The 15,100-nt window shown below is 24.3% G+C and overlaps 1 protein-coding gene across 2 annotated transcripts in view; it reads left to right on the forward strand.

Moving 5' to 3' along the window:
* LOC114124743 (uncharacterized) overlaps positions 1-15,100 on the forward strand; it is a 29,353-nt gene that overhangs the window by 5,776 nt on the left and 8,477 nt on the right. The window contains exon 1 of one of the 2 annotated variants that reach the window (XM_050202571.1): positions 9,874-9,885. The exons of the other annotated variant lie outside the window; for it this stretch is intronic. The gene's annotated coding sequence lies outside the window, so the exon portion shown is untranslated. Of the gene's footprint in view, positions 1-9,873; positions 9,886-15,100 lie in introns of those variants that run through there. 2 annotated transcript variants of the gene reach the window in all.

Consider the following 15,100-nt stretch of genomic DNA (forward strand, 5'->3'; position numbering starts at 1 on the left):
ATTGTTAAATAACTCAAAACTACTGGATAGAATACATTACAAACTGATTTAATGTTTTAAAATATATTCCATGAATTTACTAAAAATGTATTGAAATTAAAAATTGAATAAATGCATTATTATCGTAATAATAATCTTAAAACATTCAGGTTAGGTTATTAACTTAATAATTCAAAACATACATTTTTTACTCAAGTTAAACTCTCCTAATTCCTAATATTGATTCAATGATTCGTTATAATTTAAAATGTATGTTATATTATTAATATTATGTAGGTACTTACCTAATTTAAATATAACAAATAAAATACATATATTCATAATACGAACGATAAACATAATAAGTAATTATTTTGAATGCATAGATAACATACCTAATTATATTTTCATGTATTTTAAACTAATTTATTTTTATAAACATCTCCAAATATCACCACAAATCAGTTATTTGTAAGTTATTAATAATATAACATTGAGAATGAAAATTCAATATGTAATATAATTTATAACCTTTAATAAATAATATATTTACGTAGATATTGTGTTTTTTTTATATATATAATATGAAATTTATATCACCACATAATATTCTACGTTATAATTCTGTTGGTTGTTATAATGTATAGTCATTATTACATTATATAAGGGCAAAACTAATTTTAATGTACAATAGGTATTCATTTAGAATATAACTATCCTGCAGACACGAACTTCATTGAATAACTGAAATCAAATAATTCCTATATAGTAGCCAAGGTTTACATAATAAGACTTTTGAAATTAATGTACCCGATCCTCAAATGTCCTAACCTTTAAGCCAACCTGTGACATCTAAGGCACCAAACTACAATTATAATCCATATTATTATTTTGAAATGTCCTAAATTCCGTGTATCCCGGTGTATTAAAATAATTATTATACCTTCTGAGAGAGAAACGTACTAAAAAGAAAGCTTTTTGATAAATTATTATTAAATAATGGTGCGTTTATTAAGGGTTCCACACTAATGATAGTTAGGTTATTAGACTCTATTCTTCAAACATAAGAAAATGCTAGTTCTCAAATATCTGTCACAAATAATTTAGATGTGAATATAGAACTAAATCAGCTGTTATAAAAATTAAAATGGATAGGTTGGTACCTACATACTTTTAATCACACTTTGTACAGTTATAAATTATTTTGTCGTTAAATTAAACACAGTACATTAAAATAAATGCGATCCTTTTTATTGAAAATAATTAATTAAGTACAAAAACTAGTTTAATGATCTGTTTATTCTTTGTACAGAAACCTAACAATTAATGTTTTAATGATCTAAATTTTTATAACTTTGTATTTTTACACAAATTTATATTTATGTTATTATTTTTTTTAAGATTCTAACTGAGAGGTTATGCAGTTAAATAAAGTTGTATTAATAAATTATGTAATTAAGATTTAGATTTAAGAAATCAAATAATTTATAATTATTATTTCAAACTTTCATTAATTCGAAATTTTAGTATTTGAATTAAAATTAACTTCTTTTATTTTTTAAATTTCACAATTGAATTAAATTTTGTACCTATTCATAAAAGAATACGCTACATATTATTGAAGATTGATAATATTTAATATTTTAGTTAACCAAAAATAAATAGCTTAACTAGCATTTTTATAATATTATAAATTATTTTTCAAAGACAATGCATAAAGTATTCATAAACGTCTAGAAAAACGATAACTATACTAGTATATTAGTATTTATTATACTTATTTTATAGTTTAAAAAAATAAATAAAAACATACTGTTATATTTTTAAAAATATTTAAATAGCTATGAAACGATGATATATTATATATATATATATATATATGTTTCAGTGCTTAAAACAGCGTATTTATTTAGTAGTTATAATCTACCTCATACAGAAAAATTTTAAGTTATAAACTTTCTAAAATTTAACTACAAAAAAAACTAAAATTAATTCAATTATAACAAATAACTAAATAAAAAATATATAATTTAATAAGATAATTTATGAAAACAATAACAAAAAAAATAATTATTCAAAACTCAATTATAATCTTGAACAATTATCAATAATTAGACAACTTGTATCACCCAAATCATTTTCTGATAAGACACATGTAATAAAATATGAATATTTGTAATTTCACACAATAGTTCAATAAAGTATAATTTAAGGACGAAATCACTACTAAAAAATTTTAATCGATTCATCATGAATTATAAAATATATAACTAGAAATAAAAAACTGTATAAAATGGTCTCAGACCTCAGTAAGTACCTACACAATAATTCAATGACTATAATGGATAGAGTAACTTAAATGTTTATTAATAAAAAAAAATTGATTTATTTTACATCAGTTTATCAAAGCATTAGATACTTAATAATTACTTATAAATGAAAAATACATTATTTAGAATAATATTATTATTCAATCTGCGTTAGATTATTCAATTAATAGTACCTAGATGTTGTCAATTAAAAATCAACATTTTACTGAAAATTTCAAGTAAATTTAATTTACTTTATAAAATAATTATGTCCATTGATAAGACGTAAGTATATCTTCTAAGCTATATTTTGAATATTATTAACTGTTTAGTATTTATCAAATGTTGACGCTAATTCCTAAGTCTAATTTAATAAGAACTACTGATGAGAAAATAATCCTCTTGAAACGTTTAGATGTCCATAAATATCCAAAATTGTTGCCCAACTACCAATTGTGTTCTGGGAAAACGTAGAATGATGGATTACAAATTAATATTATACACGAATGAAATTATATCTCTATAGTGGACATGTTTAACTATTTTTATTTATTATTATATAGGAATTATATAAAAATCTCAAAATATGTATGAATCTATACTAAAAAAAAAATGTCTTCAATATTACGTTGTTTAAAATAAAAATATAATAATAAATAATATTAATGTGATTTTTATTTTATTTTCCTGCTATTTTGGAAAATAATTATATTTCTTCGTAATGTACAAAATAGTATAATTTGTATAATGTACACGTAACAAACATAATTCACAGGTGCATATGTAGGTAATCTTTAAAAATCATTTTGAATAAACTAAATTTAATTTCTTTCACGTGTTATTGCGTGTAATAAATAATAATATAATATTAAATGTATAATAAAATTATACACAACGATATGTTATCACCCTAGATTCGATTTAGCCATAGATACCTAGTTAAATTATTATTTTTATAGCGAAAATTTTTTAAATTTGTTTTTTTTTTTTTTATTATTCAAACTTATTTGAATCTTGCTTTGCCATATCGAAATAATGCGAAATATTTTCTTAATTTTACTAATATATACCTATTACCTACTCAGATATACATTTATTTTATAATATGCAACAACAACAAAATATGCAAATTTTACTAAACACAATTTAAAGTATAACTTTCTTGTGTAATGAAACATACTTATATACACTAAAGCAACAGAAATGGTTTAGGATATTTTAATTCAACTCCCACAGAAACAATGAAACATACGTATTGCGTATAATTTAATGAATAACTGCAATATCTGACGAACAGCACTGATTTTATATTGAATTCGAATGGTATAATGGTATGGAAGTAAAACGTGTACATTTCTTCTTTAAAAAGGAGATCCAATCGTGGATTTTATTACTACGAAACAGTTAACTCAACATGAAGTTTTCTCTTAAAATTCATAAATGTATTGTTTAATTAATTGCGCTAGATAGTAATTATCACTGTGATATAGCAAAAATTGGATAATTGGATACACACGTGTTAATTGTTTAGTATAAAATTATATTGAAGAGAGATAAAAGTGAATACAAAAATTATAAAGTATACATCTCTACCGATATATTATAAGTGTAATTGAGTTATTAATAATAAACATGTTTACGACGAGAACAGATGAATCTATTTATTCTACTATTTTAATTATATTATTAAATTATTCATAAAATAGTATAATAGCAGGTAGTTAATAATATAATGAAATACCTATTCCAAACTTAATTATTATATGAATTTGTTATGTAAGTTATTCGATAAATATGGTTTAGCATATATACATAGCTATGTAGTGTGAAAAAAAATGAACTGGAATTCAGCCGAAAGGTTTTTATTTGGCTTAAAGTAGTACTCAAAATAATATTTCCATGTTTAAATTAAAGAATAAACAAAATAAATATTGAATTGCCTCGAAAACAATTATGTCTTTGGTTTAAACATGTTCGAAGATCCAACAAGGATTGCCTTTTTTTCTCGGTATTTATTATATTTCCCAATCGTTTATATCTACAAATAGTGACTTTAAAAAAGACTTTCATATCATTTTGACTATCCATCGTTGTTCAATATTTAAGTCCTTAAAAATATTTAAAAATTTAATTATAAACAAATTTTAAATAAAATTTACCACTGGTTATCTTTTAGTTTGTATAAGGTAAGGGAATTGGAAATAGACTTTTTTTGTGCAGTTAAAGAGACTTATTTTGTATCCAACGTACTGCTCAACTTAATTACGTGATATGGATTTAAATAAATACGATTTCTTATTTTGTCTCGTTTAGTTCCTACTAAACTAACAACTTTCTTATACAATTATATATATTTATATTATATCAGACTTTGTTTTTAAAAAATGTAAAAATTATATATACATATATACATTTTTGTATATCTATTTAAAAGTAGATTACGCTGCTTTAAATAAACAAAATAAATGGAAAAAGTTGTTTGTAGGAACCAAAGTAAACATAGAGACGTTAAAATATCAGCATAAAAATCGCATCATCAAATATTCAGATCGATCGGTATTATGGAATAAAATTTGATAAACTATATTATATCGGATCCATATAAAATTATTAATCTCATTGTAATGTAATGAACACGGGTTCTATACTTTTCTGAATTTATGATTAAGTGGTGAATGTATAAAAAAAAAAATCCGAGTTAGATATTTACTTAAGATATTTATTTGGACTTCCGTTCTTATCACCAAACGAATTTGAAAATGATTCGACCAGATGATAAACTAATTCGAAAGTTCACGAATTATTTATTTAAAAAATAATATTTAGATAATGTTTTCTTATACAAGATCCAACTAGTAAAATATAACTTTTAACATGAAACTTAGTTAGCAAAAAATTTTAATCTGGTACCCAACTGATGTGCACCGGAATTTAGCAGTGAAATAAGACACGTTTATACTCGACGTACCGAATTGTTGACATCTGAGTGTACGTGCGGGAACAAGACGTGTCCCTCTTACAGCCTTATTTACACATATACACGTCTTATGAATATTTTGATAATTTACAACGCTCAAACTACCACGACTCACGCACCAGAAATCTAATTATTGCCTTTAAATAACTCTTTACAAATGGTGACTTTCAAATTCTCTTAAAACATGTTACATTTTTATCGACAATATTCGTGGCGCACTCCTGTGGAATCCATTCAATAACCATATGTGTATTTATTCACATGCGTGTATAAATGCGTTATAGCAAAATAAAAATAAAAATTGATTTTTTTTTTTTAAATTTAAAATTAAATATTTAGATTATAAAGAAAACTATTAATATGTACACCTATGACGTACCTAATTGATAAGATAAACCTTAATTTTACTTATTGTATATTATAATTGATAATATTCTATTTGATCGATCTGTAAAACGGGCACTATTTTACTACGATTTAACTAAATACTTTTCTGTAATTTTGTGATATTCGTATAAATTTAATTATTTTTTTTTTTTTTTTTTTAAAAGATGAACTAAAATCAATTTTTAATATGATTGAAACTTAGTCAAACAGAGGTAAAGTGAAAACGTGACAAATTAAAATTATAAAAGTTGTGTATAATGAAAAGGTACCTACACTGTTGAGCTTTTATAAGCTCAAACTTTTGAGACAAATTTATTATATTAAATAAATAAAAATTATAAACCGAAGTAATTATCTAGTGCACACTCTAAATGGTCACCGTTATCTAAGTATAAATGAATAATATTCTTTCTTGATGATCAAAACTAGGTTCAATTGAATGTACGAATTATGTTAGTCGGAACTATTGTATTTTATAATTTAAAGATATACTTTACCATCAGCCAGTACCTGCCTGAGATGGATGTGCATAAGCAAAATATAGTGTCGTGAGAAAATAAATCCCGAGGGTCCAGAACAGAAATTCAAGTGAAACAATAGAATGGTCGATTACCTCAGTGAATATAAAATAGAGAATTGTTTGAGTAGTCGAGAGTAAAGATCTTGATGAAAAAGTAAAATGAAAAAAACAGTAGACGAAAATTGGATGTCGGGCATTAGGTACTATTTTTTTTTGCCCACCTTGTTGTAATTATTCATTGTTTGCACAAAATATTCAAACGCAATACTACGATTTAGAGTCCGGTAGCCTAATTCGACCAGGACTCTGTTAACCCAAGAAATGCGTAGAAAATTATGAAAATGACTGTAATAACTGTAACAAGTATTTATATTTAACTTCTCGATAGAATTTATTAAAAAAAAAAAAAGTGTTTTCGGGAGTTATTTTTACTAAAAATATCCATAACACATGTACAAACAATTATTATAGTATTATAATACTTATTATTATAAATAAATATTATAGTTAATTATAATGCTAAATATTTTAATGAAGTGGAATACAATAGAATACCTATTAATAATAATAATTGGTAATTTACGAAACTATAAAATAGTAAATAATAATATATATATATATAAATAATAAAAATTCAAATAATCAAAAAAACGTATTAAACACCTCAATGGTGTTTAATATTAAAAACAACCCACTAAAGTTTCAACTAGACTTGTTTTCCAATTGATAGATGGGGCCACATAAAACTTCTCGAGTTTTTCCTGTTATCCTGTTTAGCCTGAAAAATAAATAAATATATCGTTGTAATATAAATTTATTATAAGCATATTGCTCGTAATTTACAAATATAATTTAACTGTTTATTGATTTATACATAACATAAAAATCAATTTGAATATAAAAATTGTATATCACTGAAAATGAAAATGAAGTATACTTATACTTATAACGATGGAATATATAACATAAAGTAAAACCATTTTTTTTTAATTTTAAATTTGTTATATAAATAAAAAGTGTACTGTGTAGTAACGATACAATTATATAATTGTTATAATTTAATAATATTATAAAATTTGGTCTTCCCACGGTAATAATAAATTAAAATGATAATATTAATTAATTATTAATTATTATATATTAAATATTAATTAAATTAAAAATATTATTATATTAAACATTATAATTTTTACTATTATACAATTTTTATAAAACTGTTTTAAATAGTTGGTTTTAATCATCCCTTTACCTAATAAAGTATAAAACTCTTTTCAGATTGAATTTCCGTTTATATTTTTATAAGCTATAAAAAGTGAACTTCTACACGTATTATTGATTTGTATTCATAGACGTAATCGGAAAAAACAAATCAAGGAATTCCAAACAGAATTCTCGTCAAGAATTTTCCAACAATCATTGTAAGTAAAAATATACGCTTTTATACTTAAACTGATGAAAAATTTTGAACAAAATGCAATTATTTACATTTTATATAATTATATTACATTAATTAAGGTTTTATAATTATACATTTTAGTTGATTCTTAAAAAATTAATTAAATTCGATAAAAAAAAAAAATCGGTATTATATTGGATAAAAGAGTTTAGTTTTTCACAATTGATACTAATAAAATAGATATTCGTAAATAATTAAACTATCACTTATAATAATTAAAATACCAAGTATTTGTTAAACGTTGAAATCAAAGAAATGTGTTCACTTAATTTAATGGATACAAAACTACAGAACTACTATTGAGGCTTAATAGTACAGGATTAGCAAACAAAAAAACAAAAATAATATGTATATATTAACTAAATAATAATTTAATATTTGAGAATAATACTATATAAAGCAAATGGAATGCTAGCCGCACAAATTGTACATTTTTTATTTATTTTATGTAATTTAATACAATTTTAAATGATTTGATAAATAACAACAACAAACAGATAATATAGTATAAATGTTTCATTATAATGTAATACATATTCATGAAATTAACTAAATTTTATGTAATATAGCTTACATTTCTAAATTACATAACTAATGTGAATTTCCGGGATGATAATACAGAGTGCCTTACGCGCAATATTGTTAATCATAATTTTCATCATATTATACTACATAGTATAATATCACCTATGTTGGTATTATTAAATCAATACCTTTTTTCATTTCCTATAATATAACGCAGTCATAATAAACAAGCTGTTTCAAAAAACAGCGCAATAACTTTATGTTGGAAAAATTATTTGAAATAATATGTTAGTATAATGCGTTACCATTAACAACAGTTAACTTTGGATTGTTTACTTTTGGAAATTTAAAACGCACACATCTTGATAAAAAAAGATATATTTTATAATATGCAAATATTTATTTATGTTTATTATTATTTTCATGCACTGAATATAGTGTAAATCTTAAGGCTTACGCATATTATTATGGAAATATGGAAGATTGATAGTAATAAGCGTGCAAAGACATTAAACACAAAGCATCACATACTTGGTGAAGTATTCTTATTTAATCCCTAAATCGTCAACGGTCAACAGAATCCTAAAATTTCCATAAGCCTTAAACTAATATAATAACGAGTTGAATAATATTTTTCAATATGTTTTGACACTAGGCTTTAAATTAATTAAAAATAATACATAATATATACTATATATAATTATATTTATAATGGTACCTATTGTACCTATAGTTTATTATTATTATACAAAATATTTTAAGTCTTTAAAACATTATATTGACGTACGGTAACTACGATAAGCGCACTCGCTAGTGTCGCATGTGTGATGCTTATTACGAAAACAATAATATCATATTATTCAAAATATCTAATATAATGTAATACATTGTGTGCTTATACCTATATCTCAGTAGTGAATAATTAAAACGATTTCCGTTGAATCCGATAAATCGAAAAAGACAAAAAAAAAAAAATACAATAATATATTAAAAAAACAAAACAAAACACAACACAATTGTTATAAAAAAATTAAAGTTTTCGCTTATTTTATATTCCCGGAGCACTTGATCGCGTTTCGGCGGGATCTCATCGTTTCCGATTCGCCTTTTTTTTTTTTTAATCGACCGTACATCGGAACGAGCGTACGTCAAAAGAATTTTTTCGAAAAAAAATCATAAAGGATTCCTGTAAGTCTACTCGCAAACACACAACACTGTACCCGTATGCATTTTAAATACACGTACGTGTGTGTGTGTGTGTGTATAGGCGTGCGCTCGTGTATTGGCCGCGTTGTTTGGTTTATTTATGCGTACCTATATACACGCGACTCGACACACGCGATTGCCGAGCCCGCGGTGGATTGATCGCCCCGCACACGTTTCCGTATCGCATTTGGCCGACGAGTGCCGGTCGATTTGGTTTACACACGCGGTCTCGTTCGTATGACGACGACTGGCCAGCCGATCGCTCATGTACGTCGATTCGCGCTAAAAAAAAAACCCTCATCGGAATCCGAAATCCCAAGTCCGATCGCGTCGTATACTTGCGAATAAAAAAAAACACACACACACACACGCCCGCAAACGTCGTCGTAACCCTCGGTCCGAGTTCGTCCGTCGTGATCACACGCGCGCATCGCACGCGCGTCGCGTTTAAATTATTTTATACGTCATAATAAATTAATAATATACTCTTACGGTCCGAAACTTAAATCTCACAGCATACCTATACGTAAGTAATACAATACGACATGCGTGTACACGTGTGTAGGTACACGTTGTGTTGGAGTCACCGGCGCAACTAGGGGACTTAGACCCCTATACCGTCCACGACGTGGTACGTTTTTCCCCGTTATGTTAGTGGCACTTTTTTTAAAAGAAAACTCGATGAGAAATTATAAGTGTGTATAATACGACTCATTATATTACGACATAATTATTAAAAACTGTTTTTTTTGCTAATATAAACTCGGCTACTAACGTAGACTAACATTTATTATACTAAACGAGAGAGTTGTACCGAGTACGATTAACGGCGAAGGAACGTTTAAAATACATTTTTTAACGACAGAGCGTAGTTCAAAAATTCTTCTATTAAATTAATTCATTGTGTATTAATTATGGTTTGTTCAGAACGGTTTTTATATTATTATTCTATCTTTGTTGATCGTTAGTCGTATTTTTTAAAATTAAACGTTAGTAGTGATGTGAGAAATTAAGCTTGCATTCGTGTTTTGTTGAGATTAGCCCTTTATAAGCCCCAATAACTTTGACTCTAGTTGCGCCTATCATGGTTGACGATAATATATATGTGATGCATTATTCTAAATAATAACTTACTTATTTTTGATTATATATTTTAACTAGTTTATATATTTTTTAATGGTTTGATCTTATTTTATCAATAATTATGGTTTTTCAATTATTGAACTTATCTGTAGATACTAATTAATATGGTCCTTTACAATAAACATTAATTCTAAAATGCTTTTTGATCATAAGATAATAATACTGACTGCATTACTGTTATAATCATACTGGTCGATACCTTTGATATAGATACTAATCGTGTGCTTCATATCACGGTTTCATCATGACTTTTAATGGTGTGTAATGAATCTGAAATATATACCTACCCGTCAACTAAGTCCATTTTAATGATTTTTATTACAATTTTATTTTCAGCAAAAGTGTACTACAATCCTATGAATTCGCTTGAAAAATAATATTTTGAGTTCTTAATGTCAAATTTAAATGAAAAAGTAATTAAAAAATTGTTATCAAGTAATCAATGTATTTAGGTCATCGTAAAAAAAACATATAACAATTAAAAGTTAATAAAATTAATGAATTTTGTCTATTTAATTATTTTTTTATTTTTTTTAACATTTGTACCGGCAACCAACACGTTTATGCTTCTCAGCTCTTGAATTACTACGTAGAATATTATTGTATGATACCTAGTATTTAATGTTAGTAAATTTAATTATGTAAATGCATTGTCGTTTATCAAATAAATTCGAGCTAGTAAAATATACTACATCATGACTTACGCCTTATATTTATTTATAATTTATGTTCAACGATTTTGTAGACAGGTGGTTACTTTCAGATATTTTATGTGAAAATACCTAATTTATTTAATTTACTTTTGTACAAAAACACTTATAATTTACCTAATTATATGAATTTTGATACAATTTCACATATCAAAATTGAAGTTTCATTAATTATAAGTGATTATTTTTAATGCATGCCAATAGCACTTAAAATCAAATAATTAACACCAACAATTTTTTTTATTTTACCTACACAATAATACATTGTATAGAAAAACCACTATTTAATGTAGGTATTTAAATATATACATATTACATAAATATTTTAAATTAAATAGGTATGTTAAATATTAAAATAAAAAAATATATATTTTTTCATTAATAGTTTATACTTACCTACTTGTTAATAGTATATCATATTATATTGAACCTTAATGCCACAATTACAAGTGAAGTTTATTATGGTTTATAAGTTAAATTATTTTATTTATTAATCTAGGATCTTACAATAGCAAACTAATAATAATTCTGTAAAAAAAATTGTAATGAATTGTAAGTTGTCATATTCTAGTTTTATTCAAATCAATATATTTTATGAACACGTAATTTTAAACCTAAAACGCACAAACATTTCAATTTTAGTTTACTAATGTGTACCAATATGTATTCGTTAAATTTTCTAGTTGATATGTGTATGGTGCTACCACTGCTACCAGAGTAGCATATAATTAGGTGGTTAGATACCTACCCACCTAAAGTACACAGTTTGCCGATATATTTTTACGCTTCATATTTTATATCATAGACATTTACTATTATTATTATTATTGCATTAATTTAGTCAACTAGTCTAAAATCATCTAACTTCTACATCAAATGACAATAAGTTACAATATATACCTAATTGTGTTTCATAGACATTTGGGGTAGGTTTTTAAATACAAATGTATCCTAATTTTTAATGTTGTTAACTACGATTATTTGACTTTGACTTATCGAACCGCCTTAGAAGAAAAATTAATTTTATAATCCATTGTCAATAAACCAGCTAACCTTGTTCAGTATCAATTGTCTACTTTGGACAATTTCATTAAATATTTAAAAACAAGGTACATTAATTTGAACAATGAACAAATATTGAATTAAATTGTCTATTTGCCTTTCTCTATCAAAAAATTAAAACATAGACTGAGCTGTTTTACTATTAATATTTCTTGATACATTTATTTCATTGCGTTACAAAAAATTTAATTTTGAATTCGTGTATTTACTTGCACATCATGAAAAGTACACATTATTAAAATAATAAGTATAATAATATGTAATTTAAGTATATCATCGGGAGAAATGATTTTCTTGCCAATTAATTTTCTACTGTCTTGACTAAATAAATTGTACTATTGTATTAATACAATTATAATCATTATTACAATTGAATGTAATAATAATTCAATTATTACATTCAATTTTAATAATAATTAATAATATATAAGTGCAGTTAATAGCAATAATAAACGATTCGAGTGAATTTTAAAATATGTTATTTGTTTTTTGTTTATTTATTGATATGTATGAATAAACATTTATTTAAAAAATTCATATTATAAGTATAAATATGTATAGTTAAAAATTCGTTTGATTTACCCCTTATAAAACGTCTCAGTTAGGTATACAAAATGAAAGGTAAATTTAAGTGGAAGTTCTAAAGTTTTTATTCCAAAATGTCATATACATAATTTAAAATAATATTATCATCAAAATATCATATATTATATTATATTTAATATAATCAAATGATAAATAAAATTAAACTCAAAAAATAGGTACTATATTATTATCGTTTAAGATTTTTTTGTTATTTAATTAAAATGTTAATCGATACGAAAGAAGATTTATTAAAAGCTTTAATAAAATTCTAAATAGTTAAGAGTAAGGCTTGCACACAATAATATCAAAAGTTTTTAGTATTAACAAAAAAAAATCATAAACTCATGACCATTTAGATTATTTTTTACGTTATTTACTGCAGTAGTTTATTTATTTAATGTAACAGAACAACTAAAATCATCTGTGCTTAGTGTTTTCTTAATGTAGTGAACATATACTCATATTTTATTTTTAATGATTCATTAACATAGTGATAAAAGTCTGAACATCTTTTAATTTAAAAAAATATTTATAAACATTAGTGTAGCATTATATAATTTTGTACTTAAAATCATTCAACTATGTTTCACGTCTGCAAATATAACTTTATAACGATTATGAATACGTTATAACTTCAGAGTGACCTAACATGATCTAATACTCTAATCTAACAAATAATTAAACCATTTTTAATCTATTACGATATTCTACGAAGTACGTGATATAATACACAAATATTTAGCAGTATGTGTTTATTTCGGTTTTATATTGGGATGATTTTTTTTTTTTTTTTTAATTCAAAAAATGAATTACCCGAATTGTAAAAACAATACAATATTAGACACTGGATACTCGGTATGTGATAAAATATTTAAACCAAAATCAATAAAATTTATATTTACATCAACCCTTTGTACCTACCTGCATAATATAAATATTATTTTATTATTTTATCGAAAATTGATTAAAATAATTCATGACGGTGTGACACTGTGATGAACATAAACTATTTTAAAATTAGTGTTCAAACTAAACATACCTATAGCGAATTATAAACAATTTTAAAATACATTGGTTTATTCATCAATAATTGATAGAATGACAGTGTCAATTTAAAATTTCCTGTGAAAAAATTTGAGTCGGCCAATTCTAAAAGTATTCCATACTAATTTGATCATCTGTTTTAAAGTTTTACTGTAAGAATCTTGAATAATTTTAGTAAATCCATTTTCTAATGTAAAAAATAAAAATAATGACGACATACAAAAGTTCGGCTTTTTTAGAACTCAATTCATTAATAATTTATTATCATAGCTAATTGTATATACCTTTTATTATCGCGGTATATTATACCTACTTTTTATAATTTTACAATGATTTGAATGAATAATATTTTTAACCAAATCTATTTATGCTTTAAATCCAACTATAGAAATGGATTTCTTAATAAATACACTTTTTAAATTGTCTTAAAATCGTTTCAAAAGAGTTTTTAAGCAAACTAATCCCCATGTGTTTTTAATATTACATGTAAATTCGCATATTATATAAACACAAGTACACCGAATTTCCTCACTCTCCGCTGTACATTGCATATTAATAAATTGTAACACATTATTATGATGATATTCACTAAACTTGGTATGGTACATATTATTATACATTATCGGTATCCATTATTTTAAGAGAGTTTCTTAACTTCTAAAGTTGGGTTAAACAAAGGAATTTATTGGTATACATCCTTGCACAGTTGTACCCTATATCCTTAGGGATATTATAATGCTACACAATTCTATATTCCTGCTGTTTTTAACACACATCTCACTAAAAAAAAAAAGTAAAAAAGCTCCATAAGTATGTCTGTATGACTATATAAAACTTAAAAAAAGATCAAAAATATTTTAAAAATTATGCTATATCAAAAATAAATATCGAAGTATAAAATATATTTTATAAAATGTTCAAGTGTCTACCAGTATTTGTTTTTGAATTACGGTAAAATAACAAAATCGATATTGCAAAAAATGTTCGCTTTAAATGAATGTATTCCGTGTTTGTCCCTTGATTATTAAAAAAGAAAGTTACTGGAAATTACACCACACCATTCTTCACCAAAATTCTTTTTCTACCAATACTCACAGTAAAATTTTAAGATTTAAACCAATTTTACTGACCCAATAGACGATGAAAAAGATAAAAATAAAAAACAAACATCATTGTAAATGTATTGAACCAATAAAT

Source organism: Aphis gossypii, chromosome 3, assembly GCF_020184175.1.
Source record: "Aphis gossypii isolate Hap1 chromosome 3, ASM2018417v2, whole genome shotgun sequence".
NCBI lineage: Eukaryota > Metazoa > Arthropoda > Insecta > Hemiptera > Aphididae > Aphis > Aphis gossypii.